We start from the raw sequence: 15,922 nt of genomic DNA, 5'->3' as shown, positions 1-15,922 counted from the left end.
TATTTCATAATATTACATATATTTACAAGGTCATCAGTGTTGTCACTATGGTTGGTGACAATCAAATTCTAGATGAGGGTTTAAAAACTGCCCCATATGATTTACCGGGCGCAAATATAAAGTCAAAACATATATTTTTTGACAACTGTACTATTTGGATTATTTGAACATCCAAAAAACAGGTGTGTTGTTTTCTTGAAAGTTCTATGATGGAGAACAGGACAAGAAAAACAGTAAATTCTAAAGGTTTAGTACAACTTCATTTAAGGAAATGAAGATGGATTTTTTTTTTGGTTAACTAAATGCCATAAAACATGAAAACGTTGGTTTTTTCTTCTCTTTCTAAAATTAGATAAAACTTTCTTGTCGCTGTCTAGAATCAGATGCTCAAAAAGGGCTGCAATGAACTCCTGAATGCTCAAGTGAAGAAAGCAGTACATGGTACCAAGAATGATTCCCGTCTCCTCCTTAAAGATCTGGGTACACATGCCTGAGTACACCGATGCCTTATAGACGTCAATGCCACAGTCTTGCAGATCGCTCTCATAGAAGATCACATTGTTTCTTTCCAGCTGCTGGAAGGCCAGTTTCCCCAGTGAAAGGATGAGCTTTGGATCCCAGGAGACATCTGCTGTGTTTTCTCCATCATACTTTCTTCTGCTCTGCTGGATCTGAAAGCGGAGAAAGTGTGTGTACATCTGTGTCAGAGTCTTGGGAGATTCCTGCAGTGTTTCAGCATGAGCCCTGTGTTTCAGTTTCAGTATGTTCTGGAGAACAGTGGCTAAAATCCAGCAGAAGACTGGGATGTGGCACATAATAAAGAGACTCTTTGACTGTTTAATGTGATCAATGATTTCTCTGGCCTGATACTGATCTGGGAGTCTCTTTCTGAAGTACTCCTCCTTTTGGGCATCATTAAATCCTCGTATCTCTGTCAGCCGGTCGATACAGTCAGCAGGAATCTTACTGGCAGCTGCTGGTCTGCTGGTGATCCAGATGAGAGCGGAAGGAAGCAGATTTCCCTTGATGAGGTTCGTCAGGAGAACATCCAGAGAGACTGCTGAAGATACATCACCACACGTCTCATTACCAGCAAAGTTCAGAGGAATCCATCAAGGATGAACAGGACTTTGAATCGTGTGCTTCTTGTAAGGTTCAGTCCTTTAGTCTTTGGGAAAAACTGAGTTATGAGGTCTTTTAAACTTTGTCTTTCTTTCTCCTTTAAGTTCATCTCTCTGAATGGAAGAGGAAATATGAAGCTGATGTCTTGATTTTCTTTCCCTTCAGCCCAATCCAGAACAAACTTTTGCACAGAGACTGATTTCCCGATGCCAGCAACTCCTTTTGTCAGGACAGTTCTGATCTGCTCGTCTTGTTCAGCTGCTTCAAACAAATGTTTGCATTCAATCTTCTTCTCTAGTGACTGATGACGTCTGGAAGCAGCTTCAATCTGTCTGATCTCATGTTCAGTGTTGACCTGTTCACTCGCACCCTGAGTGATGTAGAGATCTGTGTAGATCTTATTCAGAAGTGTGGAGTCTCCTTGCTGAGCAATTCCTTCAAACACACTTTGATATTTCTTCTTCATGCTACATTTTAACTGGTTAATGAAGAACAGCTCGCCTAAACACAGAAGCAAAGAAACAGATAGGTTTAGTCTTGACTTTTCCAGCTATATTTGTAAGTGACAAACTGACGGTCATGAGTCTCTTACCCTGGAGAGTATCAGCAACTTCATCTTGCTTCATATCTCTCAGGAAGAAGAGTGTGAGATCAAGAGCTGCTTCAGTGATTCTGCATCTGTTGTCATTAAAGTTCTTTACAAAGTCTTGTCTGTTTTCTTCTTGTAAGATCTTCTTAAACTTCTTAAGTTCATTCTTCAGAAATCTGTCAATTTTATTCTCAAGATTCTATGATGGAAGAAATTAGATGAATTACATTTAACCAAAAACGTTTATTTACACACATTTCTACAACCACAGCCTACTCTCTGAGACAAGCAGGCACAGTTTGAGCAGTTTGAGGTTGAGCTCTCTTTTATACTCCATGCCCCAACCCTTTGGATCAAACCAACTCAAGGAAAACAATAACAAACAGTATGCCAAAGTAACTCCGCCGGTCCTACACCACCCAACCCGTTCCGAGCTGGGATCGAGCTGGCGACCTTCCGCATGGGAGTCGGTTGCTCTAACAAGGAGGCTAAAGACCATAGTCTATAGCGTTCATCGCTAGAGCACCTTTACAAGTCAGAGGTGTGAGGTATACCTGCACAGCACTTACTAACTGGCCTCTGTTACACTCACCACCTAAAACTCACTCCCATCCGGGTCATGACACCAATGTAACCCCGCCAGTCCTATGCCACCCAACCAACTACGAGCTGAAATCGAACCGGCAACCTTCCGTATAGAAGTTGGTTGCTCTATCAAGGAGGCTAAAGTCCATGGGCTCTGGCGTCTGCCGCTAGAGCACCTTTAGTGGTCAGAGGAGTGAAGTTTACCTGCACAGCACTCACTAGCTGGCCTCCGTTACACTAGCACTGTGTGTCTCTTACTGAAGGATCAAGGTATGTTGCGAAGTGTGTTTCACACCAACTGACATGGAATGCTGAATCTCCACTAAAAGTACTATAGGAAAATAAATTGTGCATATTTTGAGAGTTCACCCTTAGCTGATGATTGGTGTTAAAGCTTGTTTGGTATGCTCTCCTGGACGAAAGCTCTGAGCTTAAAAGATCCTTGTGCCTGGGGCTCCCTCCCGATAGAAGGGTGAGAAGGAAGTTTAAGCTCTGGTAGATCTCAAGAACCCCCCACTCCCCTCCCCTCCCCTTATGAATGGCAAATTATGAATAGATGTGGAAATATGCGATGGACTCATCTATAGTGCCAATTTGGTTTGGTCAATTCACCTATGTCTCATGTCTTTGGACTGTGGCTGGAACCCGGGGAAAACCCACAAAAGCACAAGAAGAACATGTAAACTCCACACAGAAACGTCAACTGGCCTGGTAAGCCAGTCAAACCAGTGACATTCTTGCTGTGAGGCAACAGTGTTAACCATTGGGCTGCCATTCCACCCTGTCTAGAAAAGGAGTAGGAGTAGCGGTGGAAGGGGAGTTTTTTCAAAATAAAGACATTGAGGTAAGAATTTCTGGTTATTTACGGTGAGTTAGTAATAGACTGATTAGTGGATATTGTATAAGCTAATGCTAGATATATATCATATTTCAATCAGTCAGTGAAAATCTTAAATCTTAAATGCGGCAATTAACAATAGCATGACAGTTCACCGAAAGTGCTAGAATTAGCTTACTGAAAATTAAAGTCCTGTGCATATAACCCATGGTGAGCACTGCAGATTGCGCCACTAATGGCAGAGTTGCGGGCTGGGATCTGGTGAAATTCGCCATGGGAAAGTAAAAGTGAGGTGTACTGGCATTATTAGCAGAGGCAGGCAAAAAAAATAAGAAGGGGAAATGACAGCCTGATCTCACGAGAGAACGTAAGTATTTTACGTTTTGCCAGTTTAGTGGCTAATTCGTACGAATTTGTACGAGTTCAGTCGTACGAAATGGTACGATTTTAAAAAGGAGGCGTGGCACCTGACCCCACCCCTAAAACCAACCGTCATTGGGGGATAAGCAAATCGTACTAAATTGTACGAATTAGATCGTACAAATTCATACGAATTAGCCACTAAATGAAAAAGTTACGAATTGCCGTGAGATTGTGTTGGGAATGACGGACTTCAGGGCTGGAGGAAGGGGCTGTGGGTCAAGGGTAGGGGAGAGGAGTTGGGATAATAAGAAGCCTGATGGTGCAGTTCCACTGGCATGTTGTGGGTATATAAGTATTTAATAACAAAGACGGCTCGGCTTAAACAAAGGTAAATTTGGGCAGTCCATGAAAATCTAAAAGACGTCTTAGAAAAGTTAAAAACTAGTACAGTCATACAAAAAAAACACAGGAATATGATGTAGGTGACACGTGTAAAGTTTGTGTAATCCGTATATTTCCTTTAGATCAGTGGTGTCAAACTCAATTCCTGGAGGGCCAAAGCCTTGCACAGTTTAGTTCCAACCCTGCTCCAACACACTGACCTGTAGGTTTCAACAAGCCTAAATGACTCAATTAGTTTGATCAGGTGTGTTTAATTAGGGTTGCAACTAAACTGTGCAGAGCTGCAACCCTTTTGGAACTGAGTTTGACACCTGTGCTTTAGATGATCGATAGACATCTATTTGAATTTTGCAACCCAAATTTATCCTTATTTTAGTGGGATATGAAAATGTGTTACAAAAGCAGGATTTTTTTCACTCCTCATTTGGTCTGTTATAATATAAATATTAAATATGAATCAAAATGAGTTTTTCCCACCTGGAAGATCCACACAAGATTGTCTGTGAAACTCTTGTGCCTCCTGTGAGTCCTGTGTCTTGGTTCTGGTAACTCATATTCAACACTGTTAACAAATAAAACTACTGTAACAATACATTTTGAGGCAAACAATACAGATATATCTTGAAAACTTGAAAATAATAAATGTTTTACATGATGAGAAGACGGTCAGGAAATTTGCTGTGTTATGGATTAGATTTAGCTGAGAACCCCCCCACAAAAGTCATAGAGTCATTGATTGATTAATTCAAACAACTGATTCATCCAGGAATGGCTCTCCTTGCTGAAATGTTGTTTCACATTTTCAATACAGTGCATATTTGACCAATAATATAAAACACAAAATACCTTTTGGCAGATGATGGTTCTTTCCCCGTGAGGGTTGGTGGATGATTTTTTGACCAGTTACTCTTCAGAGACACAGAGCTAGACACATATGATCCTGAATCTACACTGGTGACACAAAGAGACCAGAGGGAAAGCAGTGTCACAAACTGATCAACAAGATTAACATCTTGCATTGCATACATTTGTCAAGTTATCAGGTTTAGAAGAGGGTGCTTTGGGGTTTAGATCTATTGCTAATCTGTTTTGCTCACTCTCCACTGACTGGTCTGCAGGATACTTTTACATCTCTTGGACAGCAGCATGCCAGCAGCCAGAGGAGCGTTGCAGATACTAGAGATGTGGACGAGTAGATAGATTCCACGGCAGGGCTCCCAGTATATCAAAAGGGCACTACTATTCAGGACCTTTCAGCTGGTTGAGAACCAAAAAGTAGTGTGTGTCGAAAACGGAACCCTATTTTTTTCACTTACTTTCTTTCCTCTCTCTATTTCCTGTCTCTCCATATGCTTCTGTCTCCTTTCTCTATTGCCCCTGTGCTTTCCCCAGGTCAGTGGATCCACCAAGGTTCCAGCCCTTTCCCGAAGTAAGCACAGTTCTGGGGTGCTACCCGTCTTTTAAGTGGTAATGGGGTTATTTCAAAAGTGGATGGTGGCCAAGATATGTGGGAATGGAGCAAAGCTGGGGGCATCACTGTTAACAAGCATCACCCATTTGCCCACCAGTCTCGAATCTCAGAATAAAAGGAGGAGTGACAACTTAGGAAGACGAGAGAGGACCAGGCCTGAAGTTTATGTTTGGATTCCTTTCAGTTTGACAGTAGCCGGTTGTAAGTGGCTGCATGTTTTGTGTTAAAACTATGTATATTGAAAATGTGTTGAAAGTGTAGTCAAATTTATGAAGAACCTTAAAACTTATTTGACTCACTAAAACTTTGACTCATTCCACTCAAACTGAATGAACCTAAATCAATTCACTTCTTACAGATGTTAATCATTAACCCAAAGCTCACTTACATGAATCATAACATATAAAACATTCAACTCATCGATAATGAAAATAAAAATTAGAAACGTTTTCTGATGACTTGAAGAATTTATATACAAGAAACCCTGAAGCTGGTGAGGTGCATGGAAAGAGACATGTTTTTAGACAGACCAGGGGTGAAAAACAGAAATTGGACAATTCAATTCTTCACTTGAGCTGGGTAAAATGATCCTTCTCACTATACATTTTCATTGTGTCACAACACAAAAGGGAATCCTCGGCAAGTGCAATTGACAAAGGAAAACCATAAACAAAGACTACACAATTCTGACATTACATTATTGGACATCAGACTGGGGGGAAACTGGGCTGGAAGCAAGCATGGGAAGGGTGTGGCTGGATACAGGGCTCAGCAACAAGGCTAAGAGCTGGTCTGGGACCAGATGGTTGGGTAGCTTGTGAAATGCAGATAGAGTTAGAATCTAGACTTGTATTGGCAGGGCAAGGATCATGAGAGGATCCTACAGTGCAAGGAGTCAGATTGGGACCAGTGGAGCAAGGAACCTGGATGGCAATGGCCATGGGCCATGTTTTGTGACTAAAGAAATGATTGGCAGGCACTCAGGGACTAAAGCCATCACTCCTCACCTGCCAGAAGTAGATCTTGGCAAAATACAATAATGTCCTCTGTGAATGTGGAGGGTTATGGTTAGGGCATTGGACTGATAAAACACATAAACCTAGATATATATACACACTAATAACAATCAACATAGGTGTACTAATGAGGGAACCAAGGCAGGAAACAGAACAAAGGAGGATGTCACAAGACACCCCTGATTCAACTGAATACAAAGGGGCAAAATTGGGTCAGGGAGCACAGTAGTAGAGGCAAAACAAGGCCAAGACAATACCACAACCTAACAGGAGTCCTGACAGGCACAGTCCATCAGTTAAATCATTAGTTGTCCAATAGTACAAACAATTTCAACAGTGCATGTAAAACACCAAAATACCTTTGGTGCTATGAAGAACTGGGTTGCACTGGTAACTGTTACGGTGCCAATCGTCTCAGTATGTATATTAACACTATTAATGTCCAATAACCATGAAAGAGAAAAACACAGACGTACTAAATTGTAGATGTTTACTCAAATTTGGATATATTAATCCTCAAATAACAATATTATTTAAATGAAACAAAAACATACATCAAAAGAGCGTAGGCCTGCGCAAAATAATAATGAAATAAAGGTTCACAATAGGATGTAAAGAATAATGCTGATTGCTTACAAATCAATAGTAAAGAAAACTATTATAAAAAGTCCTTTCTACACGTTCAGATACCAGGAGGTTGAATGAAGCTGGTCTTTTAGCTACAGTCTCAGGGCTGTTGGTGCACAATGATTCCTCCCGCGATTAGAAGGGCAGGAATTTCAGCCGGTACTGGATGTTGCTGAATAATTATGATACTGCTTCATACGACTCTTGCACATGTGTGGTTCTACAATGAACAAATTAACGTGATCAGTAATAATTTGAATCATCATATGATGGTCACCAGCAGCACTACAAATGTGCTGAGTCATAGCCATACAATATGCATGTAGATAATAGTAATGTGGGCAATTAAATACTCAAACATTACATCAACAATGCAGCAGTTGTACATCAATTAAACACAAGTAACTGACAATCATATTAATATAATATAATGTACTGTAGAGTGAAACTCACGTTTCTCATTTACGGACTTGCAAGGATCGTCACGAGCGAGACTTCGGCACCGTCTATAAGCGTTATTAAAAACCATCCGCTGTCAATCCAGATTATAATACACCCTTCTGCAGTTCACAAAGTGAAAGTGCTACAGAACGAGTCGATAATTTACTGTTTTACGCCGTTAAAGATGAGATTGTAGGACCTCTGCTTTCACATCGCCATTCCTGAACTGATTCACTTTCGTTTTTTATCAATCGGTTGACTTGAACTGAACTGAACTGATTCGCGAACGCTTGCTTGATTTGGTTGATTCCTAACTGAACTGATTCGCGGTGGCGCGACTCACTAAATATGCCACACCTTTTCTTCTAAATGAGAGATAAAATAATCTTCATACAACACCTATTTTAAATGTGCATAAACTGAACAATGGCTTTTTTTACATTTGGGCAGGTGATGGTGTTTCCCCACTGAACTCTGGTGGATCCTCTTTAGACCAGTCACTCTTCATACATGATCCTGATCTCACACTGAACACACAAACACACCAGAGAAATTAACTGTGGGACAAACTTCAGTCTCCTTTACAAGAGTTTATCAGACAAATATGAGTTTGTTCAGTTTAATTCAGCACAAACTAATAGTTGACTGAAGGTCTGTCTGATCAGGTCCGCTGAAACTGTTCTGCGGTTAATTCTGATGTTGTACAGGTCTTATAACTTGACACATTAAGTATATTCAGCTCTGGTAAATATGACACCAGACCAAGCTGTTTATAACCTACAATGATCTCAACACATTCAATAGTATCTGGATACAGCCTTGCATGAGCAAGCTGAGACTGCACTGAGTGGAAGTAGTGACGCCACTGTGAGGGGTCGGGTTAGCGGTGGCGTGATTATGTCATATGGAGAGGTGTGCGCATTAAAAGCATCGCATACACCTCGGAACACTCTCAAAACATTTCCTGAGGGTGTAAACTGAAGCTTTGTCCATCATTTGATCAGGCAATAGCAACACAAATAAGTGCATTGTTGTTGTTCTTTGTTCTTAAAAGAAAGTGTTGAAATAATGGTGTAAAAACAGAGTCAATACCTGTGTTTCTCTGAGAGAGAGTCCTTTACTCGCTCCTCTGCCATACTGCAGCTAAAACACCAATGCAGACATTAGCAGAGTTTTGAGGAAACAATCAGCCGCTGACCATCACCTGGAGAGGACAATATACTGAGATATCATTACACAGTTATGGGTTAAATCCAGTTTGTTTAAAGAACATCAGCATTTTGGAGTTTTTTTTCCTGTTTACAGGATGGTCTTTACCAAACACTAACAAGCGTAATGGTATAAGTATTAAACTTACATGCTGAAGTACAGACGCTCTTGTGCAGCAGGAACAGAATTTGAGCTTTTTGACTCTTCAGTTCACTAAAACACACCTGTGCGCTCCTACAGGTATATCCTGAAATGTTATTGGTTCCACCGAGTGGCGTTGACATTAATATTCATGGGATTCTCCCGACTGTGGGCGTGTTCTTGAGAGAACACACCACTAGAACAGACAATATTTGTGCAGTTTCTCTGAGCACAAGTTTTCAAGAAGATAACAAGGAATTTGAGATGAAATCTGAGAGGTCTCTGAACAATACTGAAAGAGATAGCTCACCCCAAAGTGAAAAAAGTCATAATATGCTCACCCTTCTTGAGTTCCAAACCGGTTTGACTGTCTTTCTTCTGCTAAACACAAAAAACCTTAGAAGAAAGCTTGACACCTTTTACCATTGAATTCTACATTATTTTTTTTTCTCCTACTATGAGAATTTAACAGAGATTTCCAAATTTGCCTTCAGACAAGAACGAATGTTTATTTGTAGCTTCAGGACAACTTTGAGGAAAGGTTTTAATACTGTCATGGTCAAAATGGCATATTGAGAATACAGCAGAAAGAATCTGAGGGGTGTTAATGGTATAGTTACTATGATATTATATAATAATATAGGATACTCTGTTTTTCCTCAGAGCTTGACTACTGTCAGATATTATATGCTAATGCCATTTTAGGAAGCTCCAGCTAGTACAACATAATGTAGTGAGAATAACCCTTCAGTGTCCATATGGTGAATTATTAATAGTTTGCACTCTGAGCTTAACACTAGATCCTCCAGGTGTTACTTACAATAGAGGAAAACATGAGACAGTGTTAGAGGTGTCTTATCTGGGCTAAAGACAAAAGGACCAATAGGCCAAAGTCCTCATCAAATGAAAGTAGAATTTGGCATTTATTTGGAAATCAAGGTCTGGAAGGAGAAAGTAGTAGCGCAGAATTAAAGTTTCGTATGGTCTAGTGTTAAGTTTCCACAGTCAGTGATGGTTTGGGCAGCATCCATACCCCTCACATTGGCGTCAGCAGCTCCACTGAGTGCATTGTGTCTGAGACTGTGTGTGTCAGGTGCATATGCTAGTCTGCAGTCAGATACTATTGACTTCATGGCTCCCTCTGCTGACAGATTCATGGAGATGCTGATTTGAATATCCAGCAGGACTTGACATCTGCCCACACTACCAAATGTGCTAACGCCTGCTTTAAGAACCATGATATCCCATCTAAATCATAAAATACTTCCTCATTTGCTAAGTATTTGTCTCTCCTATGTAGGGTGAACAAACCCTTAATACATTTATACAAACAAAACTATTTTAAAACGTTCTGTTCCTCGAGCATCCGCCTGTTGTTTGTAGCTTTAGCCTGCTAGCGCCGCTGGTCAGCTAAAGCTACTGACCTCTTTCATTCACTCATTTTTTGACTTACTGGCCTTGCTCTTCACCCTGTACAATGTCGCTTGTGTGTCTGCCCTTGAGTGCAGGAGAAGCATCAATGGAGACGTTAGAGCTGGAGCTGGAAGCAGTGGAGTCCCAGATTCGCACCCTCGAGGTGAGGCGGACGCAGAAGCAGGAACGACGAGCTCTGCTTGTTGTGCCTAACGCTAAGGCCACCTCAATATCTAAGGTAAGCGGAAGATACAACCACGTCACTCCCTCTACCTCAACCCCACGTGTTTCTCTGTCCAGGTCCAGCGCACCGGGGACGCAGCTCGGCCAGGCGTCATTCATGCCGACACCCGGCTGCCACGGCGCCTGAGTGCAGCCGCGTAAGGTGCTTACCAGGTCCCGGGGCAAGACGTCTGCTCCTCCCGTGTTCGAGATCTCCACGGGGAACCGCTTCTCCCCTCTCCGCGAGACGGGTCCCGATGTGCCCATCATCGGTGACTTGATCGTTTGCCACGTCCGCGCCGCCTCCTCCAAAGGTAACAAAGTATGTACTTTCTGCTTTCCTGGAGCCTGAGTTAAGAATATTTCTACACAGATTATAACAATCCTGGGCGCTGCCAAGAGCCCTGGTGCCATCGTCCTCCATGTGGAGATGAATGACTGTGGACTCCGGCAGTCGGAGATCTTGAAGAAGGACTTCAGGAGCCTGATCAAGATGGTTCGACGCACCTTTTTTGGGAGCGTCCTACGCTTTTCCGTGCTGACGACCTGCACCCCAGTCGAGCTGGAGCTGAACTCCTGTCAGACAACATCTTCAGATTACTTCGCTCCATCTGACTAACAGGTAAAAATCCACAAAGCTCACATTATAACCACATAGACTCTTGTTCGTCCCAATTAAACATCAGTAATGCATATCTGGCTAACCCCATAGAGACAGTGTCTGTTCCTCGTATTATTAGATCAAGAAACAAACATACTGTGTCAATAACCAATGATTTACTCTTAGCTGCTGACCAAGGGTGCATCTCGCTATTAGTTCTACTCGATCTTAGTGCGGCATTTGACACCATTGACCAAAGTATCCTCATGAATCGCTTAAAGTCTACAGGTGTCCAGGGACAGGCTCTACAATGGTTTAAGTCATACTTAACTGACCGTTACCAGTTTGTGAATATTAATGGACAGCCTTCACAAGTCAGCCCAGTGCAGTATGGGGTGCATCAAGGATCAGTTTTAGGCCCTTTGCTGTTTACAATTTACATGCTACCACTGGGAGACATTATTAGAAGACATGGGATCAGCTTTCACTGCTATGCAGATGATACTCAACTATATATTTCAACTAATCCTGATGAGACGTCTGAACTGTCTAAGCTACCTGAGTGTATTAAAGACATTAAAGACTGGATGACCAACAATTTTCTTCTCTTAAACTCCGACTAAACAGGATTATTACTTATTGGGCCTAAATCCTGTACACAGCAGATCTCACAACTCAATCTACAATTAGAGAGATACAAAGTTAGCATTAGCGCTACTATAAAAGATTTGGGTGTCATATTAGACAGCAATCTAACTTTTGAAAACCATATATCCCATGTCACAAAAACTGCCTTCTTTCATCTGAGAAATATCGCTAAATTACAAAGTATGCTATCCATCTCAGATGCAGAAAAGCTAGTCCATGCTTTTATGAGCTCTAGGCTGGATTACTGTAATGCTCTATTTGCTGGCTGCCCAGCATCCTCTATTAACAAACTTCAATTAGTACAAAATGCAGCAGCCAGAATTCTGACCAGATCTAGAAAATATGATCATATCACCCCAATTTTATCCTCCTTACACTGGCTGCCTGTTAAATTTCGTATTGAATTTAAAATATTACTTCTAACCTATAAAGCTCTAAATAATCGAGCTCCTGTTTGTCTAACCAACCTTCTGTCTCGCTACAATCCAACTCGCTCTTTAAGATCTCAAAACTCAGGGCTTCTGGTAGTACCTCGAATAGCAAAGTCGAGTAAAGGAGGTCGAGCCTTCTCCTTTATGGCTCCTACACTCTGGAATAGCCTTCCTGATAACGTCCGAGGCTCAGACACACTCTCTCAGTTCAACACTAGATTAAAGACCTATCTGTTTAGTAAAGCATACACTCAGTGCATCACTTAGCGGGTTTCCACACAAGTTTCTGCATCTTGTTTATACACACTATGAACAGCAGCTACACTAATTATTCTCTTTATTCTCCATTTCCACCTGGGTGTAACCACAGGGGGGAGTGACAGAGACAAGTGGAGGTAAGATCCACAATGCAGGTTTAGTCAGCGTCAGGCAAGCAATGATCAAACAGGTACAAACGGGTATATTCAGGCAGTCCAGAATTGTAGTTGTATAAACAGGCAATAGGTCTAAAGGCAGGCGGCTAAACAGGAGGACAAAGGTAAACAAGGCTAGGGTCTAACACGGAGAAATAAGAGAGGGAGAAACGCGTTGTAATGTTACTGAAACAGCTAAAAAGACTCGGCCAACTGGATGAGTAAATGAGTGTCTTATGTAGGGTGTGTAATCAGTCTATGACAAGGCTCAGCTGGTGAGAGTGTAATCAATCTTCATGAGTGAGCATGTGAGTGTGACCGGAAAGCATGTATGTCTATGTAGTCCAAAGGAAGGCGGAAGTGTAGTCGATGGTATTCGTGTGAGAACCAGCGATCTCTGGCGAACGATCGCTGGTTATGTGACATAGCCCCCCCTCTAGAGTGGATTCCAGACACTCCACTACTGTTCAGGCGAGAGGCGGAGCAGAGGCGGAACAGGGGGAGGGATGGAGGGCCAGAACCATGCACCTGGGGTGTACCTGGGGCGTGGAGCTGCGGAAGGCCTGGAGAGTGGAGCTGCAGAGGGCCTGGAGCATGGAGCTGCGGAAGGCCTGGAGAGTGCAGCTGTGGGGAGCCTGGAGCGTGGAGCGAGGCAAGGCGAGGAGCCAGGCTGGGACAGGCAATGCTTGGAGCTGTGGCCGTTCGGGAAGCTTAGGAGGCGGCGGCCCTTCGGGAAGCTCAGGCGGCAGCGACTCTGGCAGCAGCGTCGATTCTGGCTGCGGCATCGACTCTGGCTGTGGCGCTGGCTGCGGCATCGACTCTGGCTGCGGCGCTGGCTGCGGCGTCGACTCTGGCTGTGGCGCTGGCTGCGGCATCGACTCTGGCTGCGGCGCTGGCTGCGGCGTCGACTCTGGCTGAGGCGCTGGCTGCGGCGTTGACTCTGGCTGCGTCTCTGGCTGCGGCGTCAACTCTGGCTGCGGCGTTGACTCTAGCTACGGTGCTGGCTACGGCATCGACTCTTGCAATGGCGCTGGCTGCGGCATCGACTCTGGCTGCGGCGCTGGCTGCGGCATTGACTCTAGCTACGACGTCGACTCTGGCTCTGTCGCTGACTGCGGCGTCGACTCTGGCTGCAGCGCTGGTAGCTCTGGCAGTGGCAGCTCTGGCGGTGGCAGCAGTGGCGGTGGCAGCTCTGACGGTGGCAGCTCTGGCGGTGGCAGTTCTGGTGGTGGCAGCAGTGGCTCTGGCGTTGGCAGCGGTTCTGGCAGTTGCTCTGGCAGTGGCAGTGACTCTGGCAGTTCTGGAGGATCTGGCAACACTGGAGGATCTGGCAGTACTGGAGTCTCTGGCAGCTCTGGAGTCTCTGCCAGCACTGGAGGATCTGGCAGCACTGGAGGGTCTGGCAACACTGGAGGATCTGGCAGTACTGGAGTCTCTGGCAGCACTGGAGGCTCTGGCGGCACTGGAGGGTCTGGCAGCTCTGGAGGCTCTGGCTGCACTGGAGGGTCTGGCAGCGATGGAGGATCTGGCAACACTGGAGACTCTGGCAGCACTGGAGGTTTTGGCAGCACTGGAGGATCTGGCAACATTGGAGGATCTGGCAGCACTGGAGGGTCTGGTAGCTCTGGAGGCTCTGGCAGCACTGGAGGGTCTGGCAGCGAGATGCTCCAGGGACAGACCAGCTTCCAGCCTCCACCACGGTGATTGAAGCTCTGCACAAGACTTTTGGCCAGCAGAGAAATTAAAATGGTCGTGCCCAACTGAGTCTGGTTCTCTCAAGGTTTTTTTTTCTTCACTCTCCTATTGGTGAAGTTTTTTTCCCTCTCCGCTGTCGCCACTGGCTTGCATGGTTCAGGATCTGAAAAGCTACTCAATGATGGATTTGCTCTTCAGTGTTTGGACTCTCAGTAATGATTAAATCACACTGAACTGAGCTAAACTGAACTGAACTGAACTTAAACACTAAAAACTGAACTACACTGATCCAGTTACTATGACCATTTATGTGAAGCTGCTTTGACACAATCTACATTGTAAAAGCGCTGTACAAATAAAGCTGAATTGAATTTAATCGAATATTATACACACGGGCGTAAATCCCGGGGGGGACATGTCCCCCCCTCCCCCCCCCAAAAAAAAATTATTAAAAATAAAAATAAAAACTCTCAATTGTGAAAAAAAATATATCTAGCTAAAATAATTGTCTAAGTAGAAATAAAACCGCATTTATCATTTAAAATGCATTTAGAAACAGTTGAGTTCCCCCTCCCCTTCCTCAGAGTGGTTCGTTCCACTCCGTGCTTTCCCTCATCTCACCTACTCTCTCACACACACAACGGGTGTGTGGCGGCGGCTTAGTTAATGTTGAATTTCAGTAAGTAAGTAGGGGTTTTTTTATCCACCTTAAATAAAGCGTTTCTCTTCAATGTAGTTAATACAGACTCGTTCATAAATTAGTTGCGGCAAAAATGCTGATTACAGATGTAATTGTCCATGAATCTGCTGTATTAGCGTTAAGTTAGCTTGTTGCTAACGCTAAAGCCGTTTCCCATGCATTTTTTATTTTGTGACGACGTGGCATAATGTTAACTTAACACTAACGACCACAATTAGCATATTGTTTAGTTGTGTATTTGCTAAATGAGCACTGTGCACAGTAACCCCACTGTATTTTTGTATCATCAGTTTCTATTCTGTTTTAAGTGACTCAATTAATTTGAAATTAAAATGTTAACCTTTTTAATTCTTTGTTTTTGTTGTTGTGATTATTTTTATGATCGTTTTGCATTCTGTATGTACAGCACTATGAATTGCCATGCTGTATAAAATGTGCTACAGTATAAATAAACTTGCCTGGCAGTGTCATGTATTGGACAAATTGACAGAGAAAATAGACATAAGATCATTTTCAGTGCAGCTAAACGCCAAGTACAAAAACTTCACATATTAATCACACTGGCTTTCAGAATGAGTGCTTCTGAAAATACTAATGACACATTATCAATCACAGGCGAAGGAGAAAGAGATGATTGAGGAGCCGGCAGAGCAGGGTCAGTCAGATGTACAGTGTCAGGTAAGGGTGTTGAGCTTTATTGAGGGGATGATGACAATTCTTTTGGGGGGTGAACAATTTTTTTTGTTTTCTGAGTTGTAGCTGTTTAGCAGATTTCACAGGCTCACTGATTTACAATATGATCGGCTATTTTAACGTTTTAAAGTTAGTTATTATGAGTATGGGAAATGTCTTTTCCTGTATTTATTCTGCTTCAGGAGTCAGACTGTTGACTGTAAACAACACAACAAACAAATAAATAGTATTGAAGAAAAATTTGCTGTCGTTGAACCTGAGAAAACTTTGACAATAATCATAATGACGTAGTCTCCATGCTA

The 15,922-nt window shown here is 43.1% G+C and overlaps 1 protein-coding gene across 1 annotated transcript in view; it reads right to left on the bottom strand.

Annotated features, from left to right (window-relative positions):
- Positions 1 to 15,922, bottom strand: part of LOC137491165 (uncharacterized) — a 514,718-nt gene that overhangs the window by 453,206 nt on the left and 45,590 nt on the right. The window lies entirely within an intron of this gene.

This window comes from Danio rerio, chromosome 4, assembly GCF_052040795.2.
Source record: "Danio rerio strain M-AB ecotype USA chromosome 4, GRCz13ab, whole genome shotgun sequence".
Classification (NCBI taxonomy): Eukaryota; Metazoa; Chordata; class Actinopteri; order Cypriniformes; family Danionidae; genus Danio; species Danio rerio.
This window is presented reverse-complemented; position numbering and strand designations above follow the sequence as displayed.